Below are 26,797 nucleotides of genomic sequence, written 5' to 3' on the forward strand. Positions count from 1 at the left end.
AAAGAATTTCTTAGGTCAATATATATAAGGTCAAATTATATAATCTACACCATGCTCAGACTAATGATCAAGCTGAGGCAACTAATAAGTTGGTTGAAAAGGTGCTAGGCAAGATGGAATGGACAGTACGATCATTAAGGATGGCACAACATGGCTTACTTGCTGAAGAATGTGACCAAGCCATGTATAAAGAATTAAAAGAGCTCGATGAGTTAAGGTTGAGTATCTTAGGTCATTTAGAAGCTTAAAAAAATAAAGTGGAAAGGTCATACAATAAGAAAGTGAAGGATTAGTCTTTCCATGAAGGTGAACCGGTATAGAAGGCAATATTGCCATCAGGTACCAAAGAGAGAAGCTATTGTAATCGGCCATCTAATTGTAAATGATCATTTAAAGTTTGAGGGCCTATTTGGGAAATCCAGCAGGATTAGGTTGGATTTTCTATAAGAATTGGGCCAGTTAGCATGCACAGTTTATTTTCTTGTGAAGGCCCATCCTAATTTTGGCCTCAGACTCATCTACAGCATGTTGGATTATAGGATTAAAAAAAAAAAAAGACCTATGGAGGTTTTTCTCCTCCCACAGGATTTGGGTTGGAGAGAGATTGGGTTAATATGAGCTTTACTTAAATAGATTGTATAATCCATGATCCTATGGGAAATGTAGTCCAATCCTACTGGATTTCCCAAATAGGCCCTGAAAGGTTTTAGATATTGGTGCCTACCATTTTTGTGGTTTAAGGGATAAAAAGGATGAACAATCTACTGATGGAAGATATCTGGAAAAAAAATAGTCATCAATTTGGTAAGCAACAGATATTTTGTTAATACAATCAGGTGATTAAGTTGGCCAAGCTTGACTAAGTATACATACAATATTCGAAATATGATAAAGTTTATGTTTTTTTTTTTCCCCTTGATGGAGGCAGGATGTGTGACCCACCCAGTAATTTATTGGTGAGGTAATAGCATTTACAGAAGTTGGTAGTCACAAGGGTGGCCCCTTATATTTACAAGTGGTGGTGTGACGTTGCTAATGCAACGCTGCGAAGTTAGGGATGTTTACATGCAAGGTTCCGGGTTTTTCTCTGTTTTTGTGTGAGGACTTTGGCTTCTTCTTGATTTCAGCCTGGGCTCTTTTGGTTTGTGTCTAAGCATCTCCTATCCTTATTTCTTTCTTTCTTTAAGTCCATTTAGGGCCTCTGAAATCCATTTCTTGCTTGCTCCAGAGTAGAGTTGTGTCCAGCTCTCGAAGAGAAACAGTGCTTCCCGTAGAACTATCTTGGGAGTGCTAGCTTGGAACTGAAAAACTCTTTTGTTTCTTTCTAACCATATGCTCCAGTTTATAACTAGCATTGAGCAGTCATGGGCTGTTCTTAGTTCTTTATCTTTTGTTTGTTTTCTTCTTTTTGTCCATATCTTTTCTATTGAATCTGGGAGAGGTGGGGTATAGATCTTTTCATCTATCAATTTCCATATCTGCTGTGTGAATGCACAAGAGGCAAAGATGTGACTTGAGGTTTCTTCAAAATTTCCACATAAGCTGCAGTTATGCAGAGCTTTCCATTTTCTTTTCAACAAGTTATCTTCGGTTAACAGCTTCTTGTTGATTGCCAACCTATTGAATGTTTTTGGTTTTTCTAGTGTTGGTATTTTCCAAATGAACTTGCCAATCTTAGGAATTACCCTCTATGGCTGAAGAATTTGTAACTTCTTTCTACTGTGAAATTTTTTGAGCTACTTCTTTCCATTCAATCTTGTCCTCTTCATTTGAGGGTGCCATGTCTCTGAGCAGCTGTATGGGTGTTATGAATTCCTCTCTTCCCATTAGAAGAGTTGCCGCCTCAGTGCTGTTTCTTGTGGTAAGAGTTTCTAGGACTTCCGCAACAAATGCATGTGGTTTACCTCTTAGTGAAAATGCCACTGGGAATTGATCTTTGAGCTGTGCATCATTTCTCCAAATATCAAATCAGAAAGCAATTTACTTTCTATTTGCTACTGTGAAGTTAATACTCTGGAAGAACCAAGCGCTGACTTTCTGTATACTTCTCCGAGCTTCTGATGCTATTTTGCAGCTTCTTAATAGCGGCTAACTTGATGGTCTTTTGGCATAAAGGTTTTTTATTATCTTCCTCTAGGGTCTTTGCTTTTCATGGTAATACCTCCACCACCATTTAAGGAGGCATTTGTTGAATAGGTTTAGGTTGATAATTCCCAACCCTCCAAGCTCTTTGGGACATCTTTTTCCCCAGTTAGCTAGGTAATGTCCTCCCACACAATTTTTGCCTCCGTTGCATAGGAAGTTCCTTCTCTTCTTTCCAATCCTCTTGACTATCTCTGTGCGAATTTTCAGTGTATCCATCCAATATGTATATATTGCTCCTATGTGTTGACAAGTGCTAACGTCCCCGGCACTGTTATAGCAACTTCCCTTTCCATGTTGCTAGTTTGGAAGTTTTGCCAGTGTGCATCCCATTAATTTTGCATACCAGCTATTCTCATGCGGTTTGAGTCCAATGCCAATCATGGTGTTTTTTCGAAGTTAATTCTCTAACCTATAAGTAGTTCATATGTGCGGAATAGTAACTTTAAGTGTGAGGCATACCTCTTACTTTGCACTTCTGAGAACCAAGATGTCATCCGCAAATTGGATGTTCCTTATTTTACTTTCTGGTCCAATTTCCTTGAATGAGCTTGTTTTCTACTGCCACTTTCATCATTCTATTTGGGACATTTGTGATCGGTACCAACAGCTGTGGTAAAATAGGAACCCCCTGCTTCAGACCTTTTGATGCTTTGAACCATTTTGTTTGTTCGCTGTTTACCAGAAGAGCCGTTTTGTTGAACTTTAGCATGCTGTGAATCCATGAGCACCACTTTTTCCCAAATCCTCAAGCTTCGAACAGTGTTAGTAGGAAGTAATGATCAATATTGTAGAAATCCTTTTCAAAATCTTGTTTATAGATTAACCCCTTGCGTCTTGAATTCCTGCAATGTCATAGAATTTGAGCTGCACTTAGGTAACTCTCACATATTTGTCATCCTTCTTTGAATGTCGTTTGTGAATCTGATACTAAGGAGCCCATGAGTTTTAAAAGTTTATTGTTCAGCACCTTAGAGACAATTTTTAGAATGCCATTGCTTGTTGTGCAAAGTTCCAGCATACATTCGATGAGACCCAGAGAGAGATTGATAACCGAAGGGGACTCGGTGAGACTCTGGGAGAGAATAGTAGCCAAAGGGATTCGGTGAGACTCAGGCTAGGATTGGTAGCCAAAGAAAGGTTGATGTATTGACAATAATTATGGGAGTCGACAGGAAGGATCGACTGGTGTCTGATTGGTAAGATTAAATGAGTCTAACTACCCAGCCTCTTGGTTGAAGGTGATTTAGCTTGATGCAGATCAACTCAAGTGTGAAGTCTCTGTGTTTAATAGATAAAGGCTAATAAACTCCGCCTCTCAAGAGTTGGTGAACATGGCTCTAAACAAGCTGCATGCATAAATCCTCTTTTATCACATTCTAGAAGTATTTGTAAAATGCCGCTGGAAACCTGTCCGATCCCAGTGCCTTGTCACCTGCTTGGCTGAAATTTGCGAGCCCAATTTCTTCTTCAAAGAAAGAGATCTCCAGCTCTGATAGGTCTATTTGTTCTCGGCCAAAGAGGTCTTCCCAGTTTGCTTCGATTGGATTTTGTCGAGTAGGTTTTAGGAGTATTGAACAAAAACTTCTTGGATTTGTTTTGGCTCTTCCGTTCTTTTGCCTTAGTAATCAATGAAGTGTACTGCATTCTTCCTTCTCCTTGCACTTGCGTAGTTGTAGAAAAACTTGGTGTTACGATCTCCATGTTGTAACCATTGCAATCAAAATTATCGTTTCCAGAATATTTCCTCTTGATTTAAGATGCATTCCAATTGTTTTTTTAGGTCTTCTCTTGGTTTGATCTCTTCCTTTTTCAAGGTTCTTTTCTCTTCTTCTATATCCTGCGAGTCAATCATCGTCTTTGTTTGTATCCTTTTTCCTGATGATGTTGCCATGGTGCTCCTTGTTCCATGCCATTAGTTTCATTCTCAGATGCCTAGGGACTAAATTTTTTATTATGTCGCTAACGGATGGTGCTGTTGAAGGATAATGTAGGCACACCGGATTGATCCGAGTTGAAGGATCATGTAGGCACACTGGATTGATTTGGATCAGAGATAGCGGATTTTCAAAATTTTTTATTTTCACCGACCTAGTTCACCATGCATAGATCTAAATCAGATATAAAACATAATATAAATCAGTATATATAAATGAAAAGGTGATCACATCACTTTGCATGGATAGACGATCTTCGCAATCCGATGATCCTGATTTTATTGAGATCCGCTGTTGAGTCGTACACGTGTCCAGTCTCTATAGATATCAACTCGGACCATTGTCTAGGATTCTTTCTCAGGATTTGATCTGTTTTCTCCAAGATAGATCTGAGGACTCTTGATCAGTGATGAAGCGATCTCCGGAGTTGTCGGATCAACACTTACCATAGCCTTTCTTCTTGCTTCAGTCGGATGGCGCCTGAACTCTTTCAAGCGCTCTTTGAGGATCAACCCAACACCTTTAGGTATGGGATATGGCAGTAGCCTACTCTAGGTGTGTGAAGAGAAAAATGGAGGTGGAAGAGAAGCAGAGTTTCAGATCTTATTCAGAGATATCTCGAACCCTTTGGAAGGGGTCCTTTTATAGACCCAAACCCTAATCTAACAAACTTGAGTCGGCAACCATCTGAAAACAAATTTCAGATGGGGCATTGCCTAATCTCTCCGTCGAATTTCCTTCTTATCCACAAGAGGTGACACCCCTTAATTCCTTTCTTATTTCATCATGAAACATTTTCACGAGAAACAAAAACAAGGCGTGGATTGATTTTTCCATTCAAATTTGAAGCGGATCTCATCCTTATTTGAATTTGAACCCTTTCAAATTCAAGCTTTAAATTTAAATAGCAACCATGTCAACCACTAACCCTCTCATCTTTATCTATATGTGGCACACACCTTTGGATGTTATCCAGAAGGGGCGTGCGTCTCTTCTCTCTCGAGAACACATAGAGAAAGTAGAAAGGGGCAAGGCGACAATATTTAGCACTCCTCCTTTCTCATCCCATTTCTCGTGCCTCATTTGATTTTCAAATGGATGTGCATCCTTTGAATTTTGAATCTTATTCAAATTTAATTAAAGAAGATTAAATACAACCAACTCATTGGTGTCAAATTGAGAGCCCAATTAGATTAGACTGAATCCTATCAAATAGGGAACCCAATCTTAGAGAAATCTGAGCCTAATCATGTGCTAGCATGATTCCCATAGACTCAATTAGATCAATTGAGTCTAATTAAACAATCATAGACCAAAGTCTTTTATTGTGTGATCCCATAGGTTCAATTTTGTATGGTAATGGGACATGTTGTGATCGCCATCATCAACATCATCGAAATTTTTTTCAATGGATTGAAATTTTTTCTAATTAAACTAATTAAACTTATTGATCATCGAAATAATTTTAATTGATCCCACAATCCATCAGTGACACCTAGCAATATGTAGTGGCAACCCATTAAAACTAAAAAAGAACTTCTAAGTGCAGTTACCATGTGATTCGATTCTTTTATTGCGAGTCCCAACAGAATCGAGATCAAAGATAACTCGTCAAACCTCATCTCTGTCATATGATAGAATCAATCGATTCGAATCCGATGTGAAATCTAACAGAAACATCTTTCTATCTTTTACACTGTCATGGCCATAGGCTTTAGGACTCAATCTCATGATCTTTATAGGACTGCTCCTCTATCGAGGTCAATAGATCCCATCTTGGTGCAACCTAATTCCTATAATGAACATACTGTAGCTAATATACACCTTGAGGCTCTGTATGGCTAGGAGACCGAATTATGACGTAGTAAAACTACAGCACCCTCAAGGTGAATGGCTGATGCACCTCAGGTCAGAGAACTAAACATACAACCGCAGCTGTGAATATGTTACTGACGAGAAGGTAAATATCCTTATGACTGCTTATGATTGATCGCGCTCAGTACTCTTGTTCTTAACAAGCACTTGCACTTTTACTTTGGTATCTCTATACCGTATATTCAAGACTCATCTATCTGAAGGAAGTGATCATGTACCAGTCTTTTGGATCAGTCACCATCCCCATGATGATCTTATGATCGGGATCAATTAATGAGTTAACTAAAATAGCACATGTTTTAAATTCTCAACTTTTAAAAATATATGTTATCATATCCATTAACTCAAAAGACAATTCACAAATATTATTAAACACAATATGAATTGAAACAACCTAATTTTATTAATATAAAAGTCAATTTACAAATTATGCCCTAAGAATATTTTACGAGCATAGATCAATCTGGCTTCTAGGACATACATCCATCAAACTCCCATTTGTACTAAAGTCAATTGGCTACAAATCTAAATCCTATCTTCTCAAGGTGGGCTTCAGTATTTTGCTAGCTCAATTACTTTGTCGGTAGGTCAGCCACGTTATCTGCAGTATCGACTCTCTTCATCTCGATGTATCTTTTCTCGAGATAATCACGGATGAGGTAGAACCACCGCTCAATATATTTGAATTTCTGGTGAGATCTCGACTCCTTAGCTAGGACTATAGTACCGTTGTTGTCGCAATAGAGTGGGACAGTATCTGATGGCATCACACTTAGTTCTGCAATAAATTTTTTGAACCAGAACACCTTCACAGCTTCCGATGCAGCGATATATTCTGCTTCCATGATGGAGTCTGCAATCACAATTTGCTTGGAACTCTTCCAGTTGATAGCACCATCATTACACAAGAAGATGATCCATGATGTCGACTTTCGATTATCAGTATCAGACATGAAGTCTGAATCAGTATATCCTTGCACTTTAAGTTCTTTATTCCTAAGATCAAAAATATATCCTTAGTCCTTCTCAAATATTTAAGGATATATTTCACAAAAATCCAATGCTCTTCATCTGGATTCGACTGATATCTATTAGTAACACTCACAGCATGAACGATATCAGGTCGTGTATAATGCATGACATACATGAGGCTCCCTATGACCGAAGTATAAGGGATCTTGCTCATGCGTTCAATCTCTTTCGGTGTGTTGGGACATATTTTTTTGGAGAGATGAATACCATATCTGAAGGATACTAAATCCTTCTTAGAGTTCTCCATACTGAACCTCTTCAGTACCTCCTCAATGTACATCTTTTGAGATAATCTTAGTATCCTTCTAAATCTATCTCTATAGCTCTTAATCTCTAAAATGAAGGATGCCTCACCTAGGTCTTTCATGAAAAGTTTCTTAGATAACCAAACTTTGACCGAGGTTGACATAGGAATATCATCCCAATCAGGAGGATGTCGTCCACGTACAATATAAGGAATGTGACAGCGCTTTTACTAACCTTTTTGAAGACATACGGCTCCTTATTTTTTTATGAAATCAAACGATTAAATTACATCATTGAAACGAGCATTCTAACTTCGAGATGCTTGCTTAAGTTCATAAATAGATCTTTGTAGTTTGTAAACTTTGTGATTACTATCACTGAAAGTGAAATCAAGCGACTGTTCCATATAGATATTTTTCTTAAGATATATATTTAAAAATATCATTTTCATATCCATTTGTCATATTTCGTAGTCGAAGTATGCTGTCATGGCAAGCAACATGCGGATAGACTTAAATATGGCTACAGACGAGAAGATATCTTGATGGTCAATGCTTTCGCGCTAACTATATACTTTCGCTATGAGCCTAATTTTAAAGATCTCTACCTTTTCATCTACACCTATCTTTTTCTTGAAGATCTATTTATACCTAATATGTACAATACCTTCAGATAGATCTATCAAGGTCTAGACTTAGTTTGAGTGCATCGAGTCAATTTCTAACTTTGTTGCCTCTAACCATTTCTCAAAATCGATATCTAATATCACTTTGTTATAGATTTTGGGGTCATCTCCATATACCCTATTTTCTATGAAAAATATTTTTTCTACATCCTTTGAGATAATACCTAAGTATCTCTTAGGAGGATGAAAAATCCTACTAGATTTAGGAGGTGGAGGAGGAAGTGTGTGGATCAGCTTAGACTAAATTGGTTCCTCAGATTTCAAAGCTCGCTGTTTTTTAGAGACTTTCTCTTCGAGCCTAATCTGTCTTCCCATGCCTCTATCTTGAATAAACTATTTTTCAAGAAAGATTGTATGCCGACTCACTATCATATTGTGATTTTTTTGAAAATAGAAATAATATCGTAAAGACTCCTTAGGATATCCAATAAAATGAGCTTTAAGAAATCTGGTTTCTAACTTGTCCGTCTGTTATCATTTGATATAGGCCAGACAATTCCAAATCTTGAGATGACTCAGACTCGATTTTTTACTACGCCATATCTCATATGGTGTGGTAAGAACGGTTTTAGATGGAACCCTATTTAGTACATATATAGCAGTTAAAAGATAATGTCTCTAAAAGAAAATAGGAAAGTCTGTGAAGCTCATCATGGAATGAACCATATCTAATAAGGTCTGATTTTTCTATTCTGAAACTTCATTGAGTTGAAGCATTTCAGATGAAGTTCACTGTGAGACAATGCCATGTTTATTGAGATAATCCAAAAATTTTTACTAAGGTATTCACCTCCTCGATCTAATCGAAGAATCTTAAAGAATTTTTTGCTTTGTTTCTCTACTTCATATCTGAATTCTTTGAACTTTTCAAAAGTCTCAGACTTATGACGCATAAGGTACACATACCCATATCATAAAAAATTATTGATAAAAATAATGAAGTAGAAAAAAAATCTCCTTTGATCGGTAGATCGAATGGGCCGCAAACATCAGAATGCACTAGAGCAAGTATCTCTATTATTTTTTCTCCATGTCCTATAAAGGGCGGCTTGATCATTTTTTCTCAAAAGCATGATTCACATACTGGATATGACTCAGAAGTCAACGAATTTAATAGTTTGATTTTCTTCAATTTGTTAATCCTGTCTTCTCCAATATGATCTAGTCTTAGATGCTACAGATACTTTTCATTTACATTATCTCTAGGACGTTTAGAATCTATGGCATACATATTTTGCTCGACATAATTCATAGAAACATCTACATGTAACTGAAAGAGATCGTTTATAAGGAAATTATTTTTAATTTTATTATTTTTAAAATAAATATTATAGTGGTCCTTAAAAAACTAATTACATAATCTTCTTGCGTCAAGCAAGAGATAAAAATTAAATTCTTACTCGCAGCAAGTACAAAATAACAGTCTCTTAATAATAAAATATTCTCTGATGGCAGTCATCGAGGGTACGTTCCTATGATCACAGTTGTAATCTTTGCTCTGTTACCGATACGTAGGATCATTTCTCCATCCCTCAGCTTCCTACTATCCTCAAGATCTTGCAAAGAAGTGCTTGGATGAGCACTAGATCCAGAGTCAAATACCTAACTGGATGCAGAAGAAATCATTAAGTTTGTTTATATGATGAGCATACCTTCAGAAGGTTCACCTTCCTTCTTGTTCTTCAGTGTTGCTAGGTAAGTTGGGCATTCCGCTTTCAGTGCTATCAATATTGCAATAAAAATATTTTTTTTTATCAGCGGCCTTCTTCTTCGGAACACCTTCTTCTCCTTCTTCTTGCTCTCTACCTTCTGTTTCTTCATGGACTTTTTTTTCTTCATGGACTTTTTCTTATTCTCAATAAATTTTCTCTTAGAAGAAGTTCGCTCTATAGCAAGTACAGTGCCCCTCAAACTCTTCAAGGTATCCTCGGTTGTGATCAGTATATTCATCAACTCGGCCAGTGGCCAGTGGATCTTATTCATATGGAAGTTTACTATAAACTACCCATATGAATCAATCAAGGACTGCAGAATGAGATCAATTTACAAGTTCTTATCAATGGACATCCCAAGCTTTTCAAGCTCCTCAAGATCTTTGATCATTATCAAACAATGATCATGGACCAACTGTCCATCATACATCTTTACTTTGAAAAGTTACTTGGACGCTTCGTAGCAAGCTGCGTGACTCTGCTCACCATACGATTCTTGTAGGTGAGCCAACATCTACCTGGCAATCCTCATATCCTCATGTTGGCATTGCAATTCGTTAGATATTGACGCTAACACGTAGCACCTAACCTTGTTATCGTCGTCCAACTATTTCTCATGAGATGCTCTCCGATCAGTAGTTGGATGGGCTAAAAGAGGGGGAAGGTCCTGGTCAAGGACATAGGCCAATTTTTTAGAACTCAAAATAATTTTCAAGTTTCAAAGCCAATCCTTAAAATTTGGTCCGGTCAACCTATTGATCTCAAAGATTCTGGCTAAGAGATTGGAAGCAGGCATTGTTTTTGTAGAGTTAAATTTTTTAGTTAGATTGTGTAACTAATTTTACCAATTTATTTTAAAAATTTTATTTTAAAAATAAATTTGGGCTTCCATTATTTTTTTGGATCCTTTACACTCCCTTGGTAGAGATACAAAAACCTCCACGATCAAAAATTTTTAGTGGATGCTGCAGTCTCACCGATTGGCTTACCACCTCACCTAACAATTATTGGTGATGGATCAGTCGATGAGTGGACAATTCTTATCCAATATTTTTTCAAACATGTTGCAGCTATCTTCGATCTCTAATTCGTGAAGCTTCACCGTGCTCAGAATATTGGCTCACTCCTTAGTTAAGTCAGACCCACCGTTTGTGCAAAATGGAGCCGTCATTGAAACTCTCACCGCATTCAAAATATTGAGCCCAACGCCATCTCCACCTCGTGGCATCTCATGCCTAATAGCGTGGTTGTATTTTTTCGATGTAACTGAATCACTGTGTCCAGTTGAGAATAATCAACCCCAGAAAGAGCCCGCACAACTACAACGGTGGAAGACCGTGAGATTTAATATTTTATTAGAAAATTTGATTTAGGCTTCTTCCTTAATTAGTCATAACTGTTATGACTAACTTAATGGCATGGACTAGCTCGAGTCAACAAGTAACTTAATATAAAACTTAATCTTCCAAAATGGTCAGGTAAGTTAAGATGAGTGGAGATTTTTTCATTATTTTTTTTAGACACCAATGAATTGGTCAGGTCAGACAATAGAATCAATTAATGAACTACCATCTATGTACTTATTTTAGACACCAAATTGATTAATTAGAATCGATCAAGTTAGCCTATTGATCCGGACTCGAACCATTGAGCCAAATTAGATCATAAGTTGATCGATAATATGTAACTGTTAATCAATCTGACCAAACGACAACTACTTGGGTTGGTCATGAGCACATTTGATTCCTCTCTAACCAATATTTGATTTGATTTGATCAATCGCTTAAACTGGACCTAATTGACCTACCCACACACTGAACCTATGTGTTATGAAATTGTCTTAGATCTTCAATTCTCAATTTTTAGATCTATTTAATTTCATCTCTTAATTCTTAATTAAGTCCATGAGTCTTATTTAGATATCCAAATAATTTAGATCTAAATAATTTAATAGTATCTCATACAAAGAATTTCTGCTCACCTCGAGTCGACTCCCTGTAATGAACAGAGAACCCGTTTGCCTTAGCCTGCAAACTGAGCCAGCTCATCTGCAAACTGAGTCGGTTCCACAGGGTCTCAAGTCGACTCGTCAGGGACTCGAGTCGACTCGAAGAAGAATCGAGTCGACTTAGCGGGCGTACCAACAACGAGTTCCATAATTTTTTGATAATCCATGCATAATAAAAAAAATCTAATTTAGAAATTAAAGTAATTTTAAAATCTAAACAACTTAATTATGCATCAAAATCTAGGATTTTTAGATTTAGGATTTTGCAGAAAATTAAGTTTTTCCTTTCGCGGTTCTTCTTCATAGGATATAATCATATGGCACCCCTATATGTCATAAGAGAATCTATCAATTGGACAAGAGAAATTTTAATCCCTGCTATCTCTTATGATCGGACGGTTTGGTGATAAACCCAATTCGAGTACTTGGCTATTTAGACAATCAACTAGATCTACACATATTCTCATATATCAATAAAGATCTATTCTAACACATGCTGAAATTTTAATCTAAAACATTTTTAGATCTAATTTTAACATGCTAAAAATAAATCTAATCTAAATATTTTCAGATCTGATCACTACTTCATATCACATCTAAACTAGATGTGATTTGATTTAGATCTATGATCTGTACAGATTGGCTCTGATACCAGTTGAAGGATCGTGTAGGCGCACCAGATCGGTTCGGATTAGAGGCAATAGATTTCAAAAATTTTTTATTTTCATCGACCCAGCTCACCATATATAGATCTGTTATAAAAAATATCTCGAGATTCAATTTACAATAAGCTTAGAATGAGATCCAGGATGACGAATGGAGTCCAACGAGCCTAACAACAATCCAAATAAAGTCCAAACGACGAAGATACATGTGAGAGAAGCCAACATGGAGGTTGGTATGGTCTACAGGCCATCGGAGGGGCCCACAGGTCAGTGAAGGCTGCTGCGGAGTGGGCCATGCCTGGTGGCGGAGCGAGCGCATGTGATAGTGCGCGGGCCGGCTGCTGGCACACGACCCAGGCTAGCGTGCGGGCATGCGCGGGTTGGCCGTGGGCGAGGCCTAGCAGACATGTGTGATAGCACGCATTGGAGGCCCGTGCAGTATACCGCGATCCATGATTGACCAACGTTGCATAGGATGGTGTGTGTTCCAGCCTGGCATTTCCCTGACGTTTCATGCGGTCCACGATGGATCGACATGGCTTCTGTGGCCATTTCTCATGGTCCATAGGGATTTTTGTGGACTTGGGGTTGTTTTGGTGCGATCGAATAGTGATCATCACATGCAGGTGCGATCTGGTAGCCGTGGACACTGCGGACATGATCAAAGGAGGTTTTGAATCAAGTTAGGACTCTTGTTACGCGTTGGACTCAGATTTAGCTATTTAAAAGGCCTGTGGATGAAATAAAGAAAGAGAGCGTGGTTTGCAGAGACTTGAGTGTAACAGCCGGCAGAGAGAGTTCGATAGGCAGCAGCAAATCCTGAAAAGATGTCGACAGAGAGTAAAAATAAAGGCTTCAGGCAGACTATCAGACAGCGGATAACGATCATTTCAAGGGTTCAGAGATTTTCTAAAGAGAATTTTTGTGAAGGAGAGCTTCTTATTGAGAGAGAAAAATTTGTGTCCGAGGATTGAGGGTGTGATCTCCTCTTGTAATTTTTTTTTCTAATAGTGAAGCTTGCATACCTATTGAGGTGAGTCTTTTGGCTCATCCACATATTTGATTGTGTTCTTATTTTGTTTCTTCTTTCTTTCTATTGCAACATGTGGTACCAGATCCTGCACAATAAGTGATATCAGAGAAAGGTGATATCACAACAATGGGTATCAGAGCTAGGCGGTACCAGGATGCAGGTTGCGACGGTGGTGATTAAGATTGAAGATGAAGAAGACATGCTCAATTAAGATGGAGATCAACAAATTTTATGAAAAAAATAATTTCTCTTTGTGGCAAGCGAGGGTGAAGAATGTGCTCATCCAGTAAGGGTTGATCAATGCTCTCTTGTGCGAGCAGATATCGGCTACCATGGAGGTGATGGTTTGGATGCGGCTCCAGATGCAGATGGTGAGTACGATCTGTTTGTACCTAGCGGATGAGGTGGTGATTCATATATTTGATGAGACTTTTCTAACGGTACTGTGATCAAAGCTTGAAGAGCTGTAAATGACGAATTCTCTCACCAATACTCTCTTTCTTTAGAGGCAGTTTTACCAACTACGAATGACTAAGGGACAAAGTGTACAGGAGCATTTTAGCCACTTTCAGAAGATCCTCACCGACCTCCTCAGTATTGGCAAGAAAGTTGAGGGGAAGATCAGGGCTTTGGTCTTGCTAGCATTGCTTCTCCTTTCATATGAGTCTTTGGTGATTGCTCTTCTAGTAGAAAAGAGCACCATTAAAATGGATGAGATCACTACAATGATTCTTTAGAACAAGATTCTTAGGAGGGAGAATCCAGCTTCGAGCTTAGGCAGTGGTAGCTCAGCTTTGGTAGTTTCTGAAAGAGCAGGTGGCGGCTAACGGAGCAACAGAAGATCGCGATGAGGGCGGTCCAAGTTCAGAATGAGGGACTTGAACAAGATCATATGTTATTGGTGCGACGAGTTGGGGCATCTAGCTAGATTGCCCACAATGAAGAAATCAAATGAGGGCTACTACAGTAACGGTCAGTAGCGAGTCAGAGGATGATATTCTAGTGATATCTGATGAGGTATGGACTTTTTCTCAGTAGTGAATTTTAGATTCTATATGCATCTATTGTGTATGTTGCAGAGAGGAGTTGTTTGACTCTTTGGAGAGCTATTTGTTCTCCCTTCTGAGAATAAGATTCTCAGGAGGGAGAACCCAACTTCGATCTTATTCTCAGGAGGGAGAACCCAACTTCGAGCTTAGGCGATGGCAGCTCAGCTTTGATACTTTTTGGAGGAGCAAGTGGCGGTAGATGGAAAGACAGGAGATCGCGACAAAGGTGGTCCAAGTTCAGGATGAAGGACTTGAGTAAGATCAGATATTATCGATGCGATAACTTGGGGCATCTAGTCAAAGATTGCCCACAATGAAGAGATCAAATGAGGGCTACTGCAGCAATGGCCAGTAGCGAGTCAGAGGATAATATCCTAGTGATATCTGACGAGGTATCTACTTCTTCTTAACAGTAGATTTTAGATTCTATATGCACCTATCATATATATATTGTAGAGAGAAGCTGTTTGGCCCCTAGAGAGCAATAAGGGCACTATTTATTTACCGAATGGATTGAGATGTGTGATCAGAGATATCGAAATGGTCAGCTGGAAGACACATGATGGTGTAGTGAGGAGATTGAGAGAGGTCTGATACATATCTGATTTCAGATAGAATCTTATCTCACTGAGTAGACTGGATTCAATCGGCTATAGATGGAGAGCTGATGGAAAAATTCTAAAGATTTTGCACGGCGATAAGTTGATATTGGAGGAGAAAAAGAGGATGATAGGACATTACTACATGGTGGAGAGCCTAGTGTAAGGTAGAGCTTTAAGAGCCGGAGGAGTCTGAAACAAGGTGGAGCTCTAGATGGAGGTCGATCGAGCACGAGATACGAGATTCGAGAGGATGAGAGGTGATATCGCAAAGTGAGATTCCTATTATCGTAGGAGACTACTCTAAGCAAGTCTCAGGTCAGGAGGAGTACAGCATATAACGGAGATGGGATAAAGCAGCCTGGCTTAACTTCCATGCTTGTCCATCCATGATTAGCAGGCATTTCCCCAGGGCATGGGGGCGAGAAGATTCAAAAGCTCTTAGAGTTAGGAGGAGGTCGAATATCAAGTCGAGGTGGATATTGTTATGAAAAATATTTTGAGATTTGGTTCACAATAAATTCAGAATGAGGTCCAAAACAACGAATGAAGTTCAACGAGCCCAAGAATAGCCCAAACGGAGTTCAGACAGCGAAGATATGTGCAAGAGAAACCAGCACGGAGGTTAATATGGCCCACGGGCCGTTGGAGGGGCCCATGGGTCGATGGAGGTTGCAGCAGAGCAGGCTAGGCCTGACGGCGGAGCCAGCGTGCACGACAGTGCACGGGCCAGCCGCGGGCACACCGCCCGGTGAGCGCGCAGGCGCACGGCCCAAGTGAGCGCGTGGGCGCATGCGGTCCCACAGATGAGGCCTAATGGGCACCGCGACAGCATGCATGGGAGGCTTGTGCTGTATACCGTGGTCCATAATGGACCGATGGTGCATGGACCAGCCTGGCATTTTCTTGACGTTTTGTGCGGTCCATGATGGACCGACATAGCTTCTGTGGTCGTTTCTTGCGATACATAGGGATTTCTGTGGATCTAGGGTTGTTTTTGCGTGATCGGATGGCGGTCATCACGTGCGGGTGCGATCTGGCAGCTGTGAACGCTGCGGACGTGATCAAAAGAGGTTTTGAATCAAGTTAGGACTCCTATTACACGTTGGACTCGGATTTAGCTGTTTAAAAGGCCTGTGGACGAAATAGAGAAAAACAGCGTGGTTCACAGAGACCTGAGTGAAGCAGTCAATAGAGAGAGTTCGACCGGCAGCACGATCCTGAAGAGGCATCGACAGAGAGCAAAAATAGGGGCTTCAGACAAACTATCAGATAATGGATAGCGGTCATTTCAGGGATTTAAAGATTTTCTAGATAGAGAGCTTTTGTGAGAGAGAGCTTCTTGTTGAGAGAGGAAGATTAGTATATGAGGGTTGAGGATGTGATCTCCTCTTGTAAATTTTTTTTTTTCATAGTGAAATTTGTATGTCCCATGGAGGCAAGTCTTTTGGCTAATCCACATATTTGATTGTGTTCTTGTTTTATTTCTTCTTTCTTTCTGTTGCAACATATGGTACCGGATCCTGTGCAACAAGTGGTATCAAAGTAATGTAATATCATAACAACATCTAAATCAGATATAATGCATAATATAAATCAGCATATATAAATGAAAGGGTGATCACATCACCTTGTGTGGGTAGACGATCTCTGCAATCCAATTATCCTGATTTTATTGAAATTCGCTGTTGAGCTGTGATGTGTCCGGTCTCTACAGATATCCACTCGAACCTTTGTGTAGGATTCTTTTCTTTCTCAGGATTTGATCTCTCAATCGAATTTCTTTCTTATCCACAAGGGGCGACACCCCTTAATTCCTTTCTTATTTCATCGTGAAACATTTTCACGAGAAACAAAAACAAAGCATGGATTGGTTTTCCCATTCAAATTTGAAGCAGATCTCATCTTTATTTGAATTTGAACCCTTTCAAATTCAGCTTTAAATTTAAATGGCAACCATCTCAACCACTAACCTTCTCATCTTTATCCATATGGGGTGCACACCTCTGGATCTTATCTAGAAGGGGTGTGCATCCCTTCTCTCTCGAGAATGCATGGAGAAAGTAGAAAGGGGGAGGGTGACAATATTTGGCACTCCTCCTTTCTCATCCCATTTCTCATTCTCCATTTGACTTTCAAATGAGCATGCAAATCCTTTGAATTTTGAATCTTATTCAAATTTAACTGAAGAAGATTAAATGCAACCAATTTATTGGTGCCAAATTGAGAGCCCAATTAGATTAGGCTGAACCCAATCAAATAGGAAACCTAATCCTGAAAAAATCTCGGTCTAATCATATGCTAGTATGATTCCCATAGATTCAATTGGACCAATTGAGTCTAATTAAACAATTCTAGATCAAAATCCTTTGTTGTGTGACCCCATAGGTTCAATTCTGTACGATAATGGGACATATTGTGATCTCCATCATCAACATCATCGAAATTTTTTTTGATGGATCAGAACTATTTTCAATTCAGTCAATTAGAATTATTGATCATCGAAATAATTCTAATTGATCCCATAATCTACCAGTGATACCTAGCAGTATGTAGTGGCAACTCATCAGAACTGCAAAAAAATCTTTAGGTGTAGTTATTGTGTGATTCGATTTTTCTATCATGAGTTCCGACAGAACTCAACCTCATCTCTGTCATATGATAGAATCAATCAATTCGAATCTGATGTGAAATTCCATTGAAACACTTTTTTATCTTTCATACTGCCATGGTCTCGGGTTTTAGGACTCAATCTCATGATCTTTATAGGATAACTTCTTCTCTATTAAGATCGATAGATCCCATCTTGGTACAATTCAATTCTCACAATGAACATACTGTAGCTAACATATATCTCAAAGCTCCATATGGCTAGAAGATCGAGTTATGGTGTAGTCAAACTACAGCACCCTCAAGGTGAATAGGAGATGCACCTCAGGTCAGAGAATTAAACACATAACCGCAACTGTGAGCATGTCATTGACGAGAAGATAGATATCCTTGTGACTGCTTGTAATTGGTTACACTTAGTATCCTTGTTCTTAACAAGCACTTACACTTTCGCTCTGATGTCTCTATCCCGTAGATTCAAGACTCATCTATTCGAAAGAAGCGATCATGCATCAATCTTCCGGATCAATCATCATCTCCATGATAATCCTATGATTGGGAGCAATTTATGAGCTAACTAAAATTAGCACGTGTCTTAAATTCTCAATTCTTAAGAATATGTGTTATCATACCTATTAATTCAAAGGACGATTCACGGACACTATTAAACATAATGTAAATAAAAACAATCCAATTTTATAAATATAAAAGTCAATTTACAAATTGTGTCGTAAGAATGTTTTATATGTGTTGGCCAATTTGGCTTCTAGCACATACATCCAACAAATGTCAGCCATCAATATTTAATCAGATCATCGAACCCTAGGGTAGTGAGTTCCGAAGCAAAAAAATTTCCTTCTACTCTACTTGCTGTTGTTTCTTAATAGGGGTGGGCAGTGATCAGATGTTCCTTTGAATAAAGGAGAAAGGTTTGTGAGAGGGAATTCACTTATCCATTCGAGAGAGACGAGGCATCAATCTATGTTAGCCATTGACAGGTTCCCTTGGTGGTTCGACCAAGTATATTTTCTTTAGCTATTTTATCTCAAGGAGGAGAGAGAGTCTATGAGCTTGTTGAAATCTCTGGATGCTTTTGAGCCACTTGGTGCGCCTTATGGTTCAGAGGAGTATTAAGTGATGTTGAAATCAGCCACAAGAACCCATGCTTCGGTCCATTTAGTTCAACTGTGTGCAGTTCGCTGAAGAAAGACCCTCTTTGTTATGGATTGTTTGGTCCATAGATGTTTGTGACTAGCCAATTGGAGTCTAACGTTGAGGCTTTCATCGAGTGAACTATACTGAGTATTGTCCATCATAGAAAGCCATTGAGCTCTGATGAGTTTGAGGAGGATCATCAATCTGTCTGACAATCCTTTTTGAGTTGCCCGCACACCACCGATCCAGTTTTGTCTGCAGACTGATTCGATGATTCTTGGGTTGGTTTTATCCAGTTTTGTTTCCTGAAAACATGTTAAAGAGCAGCTTGATTGCACCACCATTTCCTTGACTAGTTTTCTTTTTGGTTTGCTATTAATGCCTCTTATGTTCCAGAAGGTGATGTTCATCTTGTTTTGAGCTTGGGAACCAACTTGACTATTGGATTTGAAATAATATGGATGAAGAGAAAATACAGAGAAGATTCTAGCTTCTACCATTTGGGTAGTGTTTGTCCGACAAAAAAAGAACTCCTAGGGAACTAACTAAAAGTCGAAATAGTATTCTTTATTTCATGCAGAGATCCGAAAGCTTTGACTTAAATCAAAATGGTGGAAGGGAAGAAGGGATTAATTTCTGACTTAAAAGGCATCATATTTGACTGGTTGATAACTTTGATTTTGGGGGATGTCACCCATCAATGCTTCTTTATTTCACAATTTCCGTTGCTAGGAGCCCTTGTGAGCCTTCTCAATGCATTTTAGTATTTCCATAGCTTCTTCTACCAAATCTGTGAAGATCAAGCTGCACTTCCTTCCCAAGATTTTCACGCGTTGAGGTGAGAGAATTTAGATACATGATGCCTTCGTCGAGCAGCTCTGATTCTTTGGGTCCCAATATTTTCGGTTTCTTCACTCTTGAATGAGCACTTCTTTATGAGCTTTTTAGGATTTTTTTTTCACTGATTTGATTTTGTGAGGATTTGTGTGTATACGTATTTAGTCTCACATCAATTATTCACCGAGAAGATTCTAGGTAGTTATAAAAGGTTAATAAATTCAAGTAATATCTCTTATATAGTCTTTTTGGATGAGGTCTTGAATTACGATACGTTGTCTCCATCAAAATTCCTGATTTCTTGGTTAAACCACTGCTGGAGAGGATCCTCTGCGGTGCCATTTTTGCACCGCACAGTGCTGTGCATGCTTGGATTATCTTTACTTGGAATAAAGCACATCCAACGGTAAAGTATTAGAATCACGTGGAATAAAACACATCCAACGGTAAAGCATTAGAATTCCCTTTTTCTCAAGGGATTCAATGCCCCGACAGGATCTCTTTTTAAAGCTAATGACGGGATTTAATGATGCGACTTGATTTAATGACGCACATTAAAACAATATAGAGTTAAAATAAATTAAATGGCAATGCCCTTCTCTTTTCCTCTGGGGAAGGATCTGACTATCGGCATCCTATACTGCTCCTCTCCTCTCTAACATTGTTTTATCAAAGAAGAGTTTGATCGGTTTTTAGAAACTAATATTATTTTATTTTTTTTTAGAAAAATATCCATCTTAGAAGATAGTGAATTTGGCCTGATTTTCCTCGATAGATGTCAACGGACCTTCTCAACTCTTGAATCTTCTTCAATCAATAATAACGTAGGAAAGATATTACGGTCTTTCACCATCATCGTTCGTCATCTTTACTACCACATCGGTAAAGGCCACTTCATATTCATTATCATTGTTCTCTATTTCTTTCGCTCTTCGTTGGACATGTTTTATATGAATTAATTATTTTTTACCATATAGCAAGTGTTTATGGAAATACCTGATAAGCTAACTTGTCTATGAAACATGTAATAAGTAATTAAGAAGTATAAATATTTATATTATAATATATTATATTGTTTGGTCTTGTTGCCGCTGATAAAATTTATTTTTGTAATAAAAAAAAGAGAGCTTGGTGTACCGCTGATGAAGTAATGAAAGGAAAGGTATAGTGGATATTTTGTGATAAACTAATGACTGGGCAAGGAGAACCTAGTAAAATGGAGTTCGGTGTAGGATATTGTTTGGTCTAATATGATTGCTTGTTGTCTATGTCAGGTATAGGACCAAAAAGAAGAGTCTTAAATGAAGCCAACGCTACAGAAAAAATGATCATTAACGACGCTATTAATGTTATTTTACGACGCTTTAAAACGTCGCTATTTAGCTTTACGACGCTTCGAAAAGCATCGGCAAAGCGTCGCTTATGTAAGAGTGGAGATGAAAAGCACTGACGCTTTTTAAAAACGTCGTTATTTTTTAACGATGCTTTAAAGCGTCGTAAAATTTAACATTAACGACGCTTATAAGCGTCGTTAAACTTGTCTTAACGACGCTTATAAGCGTCGTTAAATATATTTCTAACAACGCTTTAAAGCGTCGCAAAATATAATTTTAACGGCGCTTTTTAGCGTCGTTAATGACTCCGCGTCATCCACTCTACCAAGACGCTTTTCGAAGCGTCGGCTTTTTTGTCTTTAACGACGCTTATAAGCGTCGTTAAAATAATTTTAACGACGCTTATAAGCATCATTAAAGGTTTTAAGAGAAAAAAAAATACAGGTATTATCTACAAAAAAAAAAAGAATACATACATTTCTGTACGAAATTATATCAATTATTCGAACATAAACCTGTACAATCATCACATTCACACCTGTACAATCACCACCATTCACACCAAAAGCAAACTTAAATAGAAAATTTAACCAAATCAAAAGACAATATTTTATATAAATAAAAATAAAGTACTAATCGTCCATTACAATCAAGAGTAATATAAATAAATATAAAAATATAATAAAAATAAAATAATATCAATCTGCAGGCGGATGGTCGTCGTTGTCTCCACGTGACGTGCCGCTATCTCGACGGGTGCCTGATGTGCCAGGAGCCTACAAAAAACATATCAAAAGCATGATTTGCATATCTATAAATAAAAATATATAAATCATTAAATTAATACAAAAATATATATATTTAATATTATGTGTTTACCTGAGATGAACCATACATCTCTAATAAAGATGTAAGGCGATCAATCTGTCCCCTCATGGCCTGCATCTCGGCACGGCTCTGTCGCATCTCCTCCATCTCAGCGGCACGACTCTGTCTAATCTCCTGTATCTCCGTCTCGAGTCTGCGAACGCGTGAATCCTGAGCATTTGATGTAGCCCTCTCCTGTATTTTTTTTGAAAACAAGAGTTATACATTAATAGCTAACAAAATTAAATTTAAATCATTGTAAAAAATATAATATTAATAATGTCGTACATATAAATCTCTCGACTCATCTCGAACAAAAGTACCATCCTGATGAGTATGAGTCATCCGGTAAAACTCCACTTGTCCGGGTTCCCTCCCATGCTCATCCTCCTACATAAATAATTTCAATTTTAAGTAAACAGTTATAATAATTTAAAAAAATATATGAGTATCATGATACAGACATAGTCCACGATACATAATGATATTAGTTATATAAATATTTCAACATAAAAATTAAAAATTAATTATGAAAGTTTAAGGAACATACAAACTCCTGTCGAAGTCGTGCATAACTCTTCGACCCCGATGTATGAGGAACAGACTGAGCTGCTCGTGCAGCTCTACCAATAGCAGAATAAGTCTGTAAAATAAAGTAAAGAACTTGTTATATATATAATATATAATAAAAATCAATATTTTTATAAAATATTTAAGAAAAAAAGATAATAAACAGATAATATACCTGTGCCCTCTCGGAGAACCAATAATGAACCAACTCCATCCACTGATGAGGGGGTACATCAGGAGGACAATTCCTAGCAACCTCCTCCTCTGTCATACCCTGTCTCATATAGTCCTTCTTCAATTGTGCTCTATATTCTTTCCATTTGCGGTTGAGAGACTTCATTACAAAATCATGAGTGGATGGAGGGAGAACAAACTTGCTCTATAAAAAAAAAGTTAAATGAAATAAATTATATAAATGATTAACAATTAATATACAGTATGAACATCAATTCATTACCTCTATAACTCGGAGGAACTCAACTTTGTACGTTGGAAGCATGTCATTCCATTTTGCATAGCCCAACGGACATAGCTGAGGCCTCCGAGCAACAGTCCCCAAAAATGAAGTCAATAAGCAGGCAGCTTTCTTAATTGGCTGACCTAGCTGATTGCACTCCACAACAATCCTCTCACCCTCACGCATCTGCCACACATCTCGTACTACTGTGGATCCGCGTCTGGGGCGTACTCTCCCGGATCCGTCTGCAAAAAATACATAAAAGTAACTATATCATAAATATACATAAAATAAAATAAAAAAAAATTACATGAAAGACAATATATACCCTGCACGTGTATCTCATCATCTGGCTGATGAACAGGAGGATCGTGCTGTGCTGATGATGAAGGACAGGGCTCAGAATGCTGTGCAGCTGAACTGGCCTCAGGCTGCTGTGCTGAAGAAGACGTACCGGCCTTTGTCTGTGAAAACTGAAACTGCACACCAGCATATCGTCCCCTGCGACGCATGATGTCACCTAGTATTTATATAAATAAAAGGTAGAATCAGTTAATATATGGAGTAAAATAACACAATAATTAATGCAAAATATATACATCATAAATAATTATTATCAGTAACAATCAAGCAGTAGTGTTTTCTTCGAATTCTGTTCTAACCAACGTCGTCGTAGCATTTAAATCATCAGCTGGCACAAAATTGTAGGGCATACATTGTGTATAAGTATCATCGTTATCATTCTCCACTTGGTTTCCCATATCATATAAGTCTCTAGGTTTTGTTTTGATGACAGTAAACCAATCTTTATCTTTTGCGTCTTGTACATAAAATACTTGACGAGCTTGAGATGAAAAAATGAATGGGTCATCCTTCAATAACACACCAGTGTGTATCAACCTTGAAAAATTTACAAGTGTAAATCCATTTGCATCTTGTTTCAAACCCCTTGGTGAGTTTATGTCTATCCAATCACATCTAAACAGTACTACTTTAAATTTTCCATAATAATCCAACTCATAGATATCTTTAAGTGCACCATAATAGGATTTTCCATCCGCTTCCACCATAACACCGCTATTCTGTGTTTTTCTAAATTTCTCCCGTTCTCTAGTATGAAATTTAAAGCCATTAATTATGAAACCGTTATATCTATTCACAATCTTGTTAGGTCCTCGAGCAAGAGCTATTAGTTCATCTGAATTATTTGTCTCCATCATCTTTGATACCTGACAAAAAATGATATGACGAAGTGCAGTTGAGTTATCTGATATTAAATATATATCAAAAATTAATATATCTCATAATTAAATATAAATCACACCTGATTCGAAAGCCACATAGGGAATAACTCGACCAACCATCGCTGTTCAATCCTTGCATTAGGACGAATGTTATGATTGGCTCGTCTCTGATAAATTAAAAATTCACTGCATAAAATATAAATATATCATTTAGAATATTATATCTAATATAAAATTTAAATTTTGATGTCATTCCTTAAATATACTAACCTGCGATGGTCAGATATTATGTCACTATGAAGTAACACATAACGATGTGCTTGTGCTAAAGATTTTTGATCAAGTACAATACTTTCAGCTCTTCCCAAAAATTTTTCAGCAGTTAAGAACTTATACAGTTCTACATTCTCCACAAAGTCATTATGCCGTTGAGGTCGACTAAAAATAGTCTCTACACCTTGAAGATATCTTGAACAAAATGTCAAACATTCATCCGCAATATATGCTTCAGCAATCGAGCCTTCGGGATAGGCTCTATTTCGCACATAATCTTTAAGACGCACAAGATACCTTCAAGAATTAAATATTTATTAAAATATCAGTATGCTGTTGTTTCTAATAAAATTATCAAAAGATTTAAGGTTTGTAATAATACCTCTCAATAGAATATATCCATCTATAATGTACCGGTCCACCAACTTTAACTTCTGAAGCTAGGTGAATGAGCAGATGTACCATAATAGTGAAAAATCCAGGAGGAAAAATCTTTTCCATCTGGCAAAGTGTAATTGTAATATCGGATTCTAACTGATCAAGTTTCCGAGGATCAATAACTTTGGAACATAATGCCTTAAAGAATGACGATAATCGAAGTACAATTGTAACAACTTGTTTCGGCAATGACGATCTTAAAGCTATTGAAAAAATATCTTGCATCAATATGTGACCATCATGACTTTTAAGATTTGAAATTTTTCGATCTTTTAGATGCACACATCGTGAAATATTTGATGCATATCCATCGGGTACTTTGATACTTTTCAAAACTCCCAAAAAATTATCCTTTTCTCGAGCAGACATTGTGTAACATGCAGGAGGCACATAAATTCTATCATTAGCAAGCATTTTAGGATGAAGTTCCTGTCGGATACCCATTTCTTTTAAATCAAGACGTGCCTTCATGTTATCTTTGCTCTTTCCATCAAGGTTTAAAAATGTTCCAAGTAAATTATCGCAAACATTCTTCTCTATATGCATGACATCAAGATTGTGCCGAATAAGATTATGTTTTCAATAAGGTAAGTCAAAAAATATACTTCGTTTTTTCCATAAATGTTTACTTGGCTGTTGTGTAGATGCTATCTGTGTGTCTTCCTCATTTTCATCCTCGAAATAATTGTCTGGATCTTGAAACACCTCTGCATCTATAGTACTGATACTGACTTCCTCTGGTAACCCTTCGTGCACTGAGCTTTCAACATCATCCCTTCCTCTTTTTTTAGAGGACTTTGAGTGCTTACCATAGCTGTAATTCATGCCATCTATTTGTCTATGAACATCAGTTCCAGAAGGTGGAATAGGGGCACATCCCAATTCTATAGTACCATCAAACAAATCTTTCTGAAATCGAAACGGATGATTTGCTTCCAACCATCGACGATGTCCCATGTAACAAAATTTACCTCCATGTTTTAACCAAATTGAATGTGTTGAATCTCCACAACAAGGACATGCGACCCGTCCCTTTGTACTCCAGCCAGATAAATTGGCATATGCTGGAAAATCATTAATAGTCCATAACAAAGCTGCCCGTAGTTTAAATGTTTGGCCGTTGGAAGCATCAAATGCATCAACACCCTCCCACAACTGTTTCAATTCCTCTATCAAAGGCTGTAGAAAAATATCAATATCATTGCCTGGACCCTTATCTCCTGGAATAACCATTGACAAGATAAGTGATGATTGTTTCATGCACATCCACGGTGGCAAATTGTAAGGTATCAAAATGACTGGCCAAGTGCTGTAGGTAGAACTCAGGGTCCGAAATGGATTGAAGCCATCAGAAGCTAAGCCAAACCTAACACTGCGAACATCAGAGGCAAAATCAGGATGCCTATCATCAAATGCTTTCCATTGAAGACTATCTGTTGGATGTCTCAACATTCCATCCTTTGTACGTCCTTCATGATGCCATCTTATTGATGAAGCTATTTTTGATGATGCATAAATCCTTTTCAATCTAGGTATAAGAGGAAAGTAACGCAATACCTTGGCCGGTTTCTTTTTACTCCGCGTTGCATCCAATTCATTCAGTACATCATCTCGATCTTCTTTTTGTGTTATCCATCTTGAAGATCCACATACATTGCATGACTCTTGATTAGCGTTTTCACCCCGATATAACATACAATCTTTCGGACAACTATGAATCTTTTCGTATCCAAGATCCAATTCCTTTACTACTTTCTTGGCTTCATAATACGATGGTGGTAAACGAGTGCTTTCTGGAAATGCATCCTTTAATAACTTGAGCAGCATGGAAAAACTCTTTCCAGACCATTCATTCAAATATTTTATATGAAATAAATGTACAAGAAAAGAAATCTTAAAAAATTTTGTACAACCCAGATATAATTCTTCGTCTGTATCTTTCATTAAGGTGTGATAACGAGCTGTCTCATCATTAGATGTATGTATGGGCTCCTCAACATGCATACATTCCGTATGCGTACATCCATCA

The 26,797-nt window shown here is 37.8% G+C and overlaps 1 long non-coding RNA gene across 1 annotated transcript; it reads right to left on the bottom strand.

The window, feature by feature from the left end:
• Positions 1 to 21,504: 21,504 nt before the first annotated feature.
• Positions 21,505 to 21,932, bottom strand: LOC140858868 (uncharacterized). The gene is made up of 2 exons (XR_012142277.1): positions 21,799 to 21,932; positions 21,505 to 21,695 (listed from the first exon to the last, which is right to left on the bottom strand). It is a non-coding gene; the product is annotated as an uncharacterized lncRNA (long non-coding RNA).
• Positions 21,933 to 26,797: the final 4,865 nt, after the last annotated feature.

Source organism: Elaeis guineensis, chromosome 6, assembly GCF_000442705.2.
Source record: "Elaeis guineensis isolate ETL-2024a chromosome 6, EG11, whole genome shotgun sequence".
Classification (NCBI taxonomy): Eukaryota; Viridiplantae; Streptophyta; class Magnoliopsida; order Arecales; family Arecaceae; genus Elaeis; species Elaeis guineensis.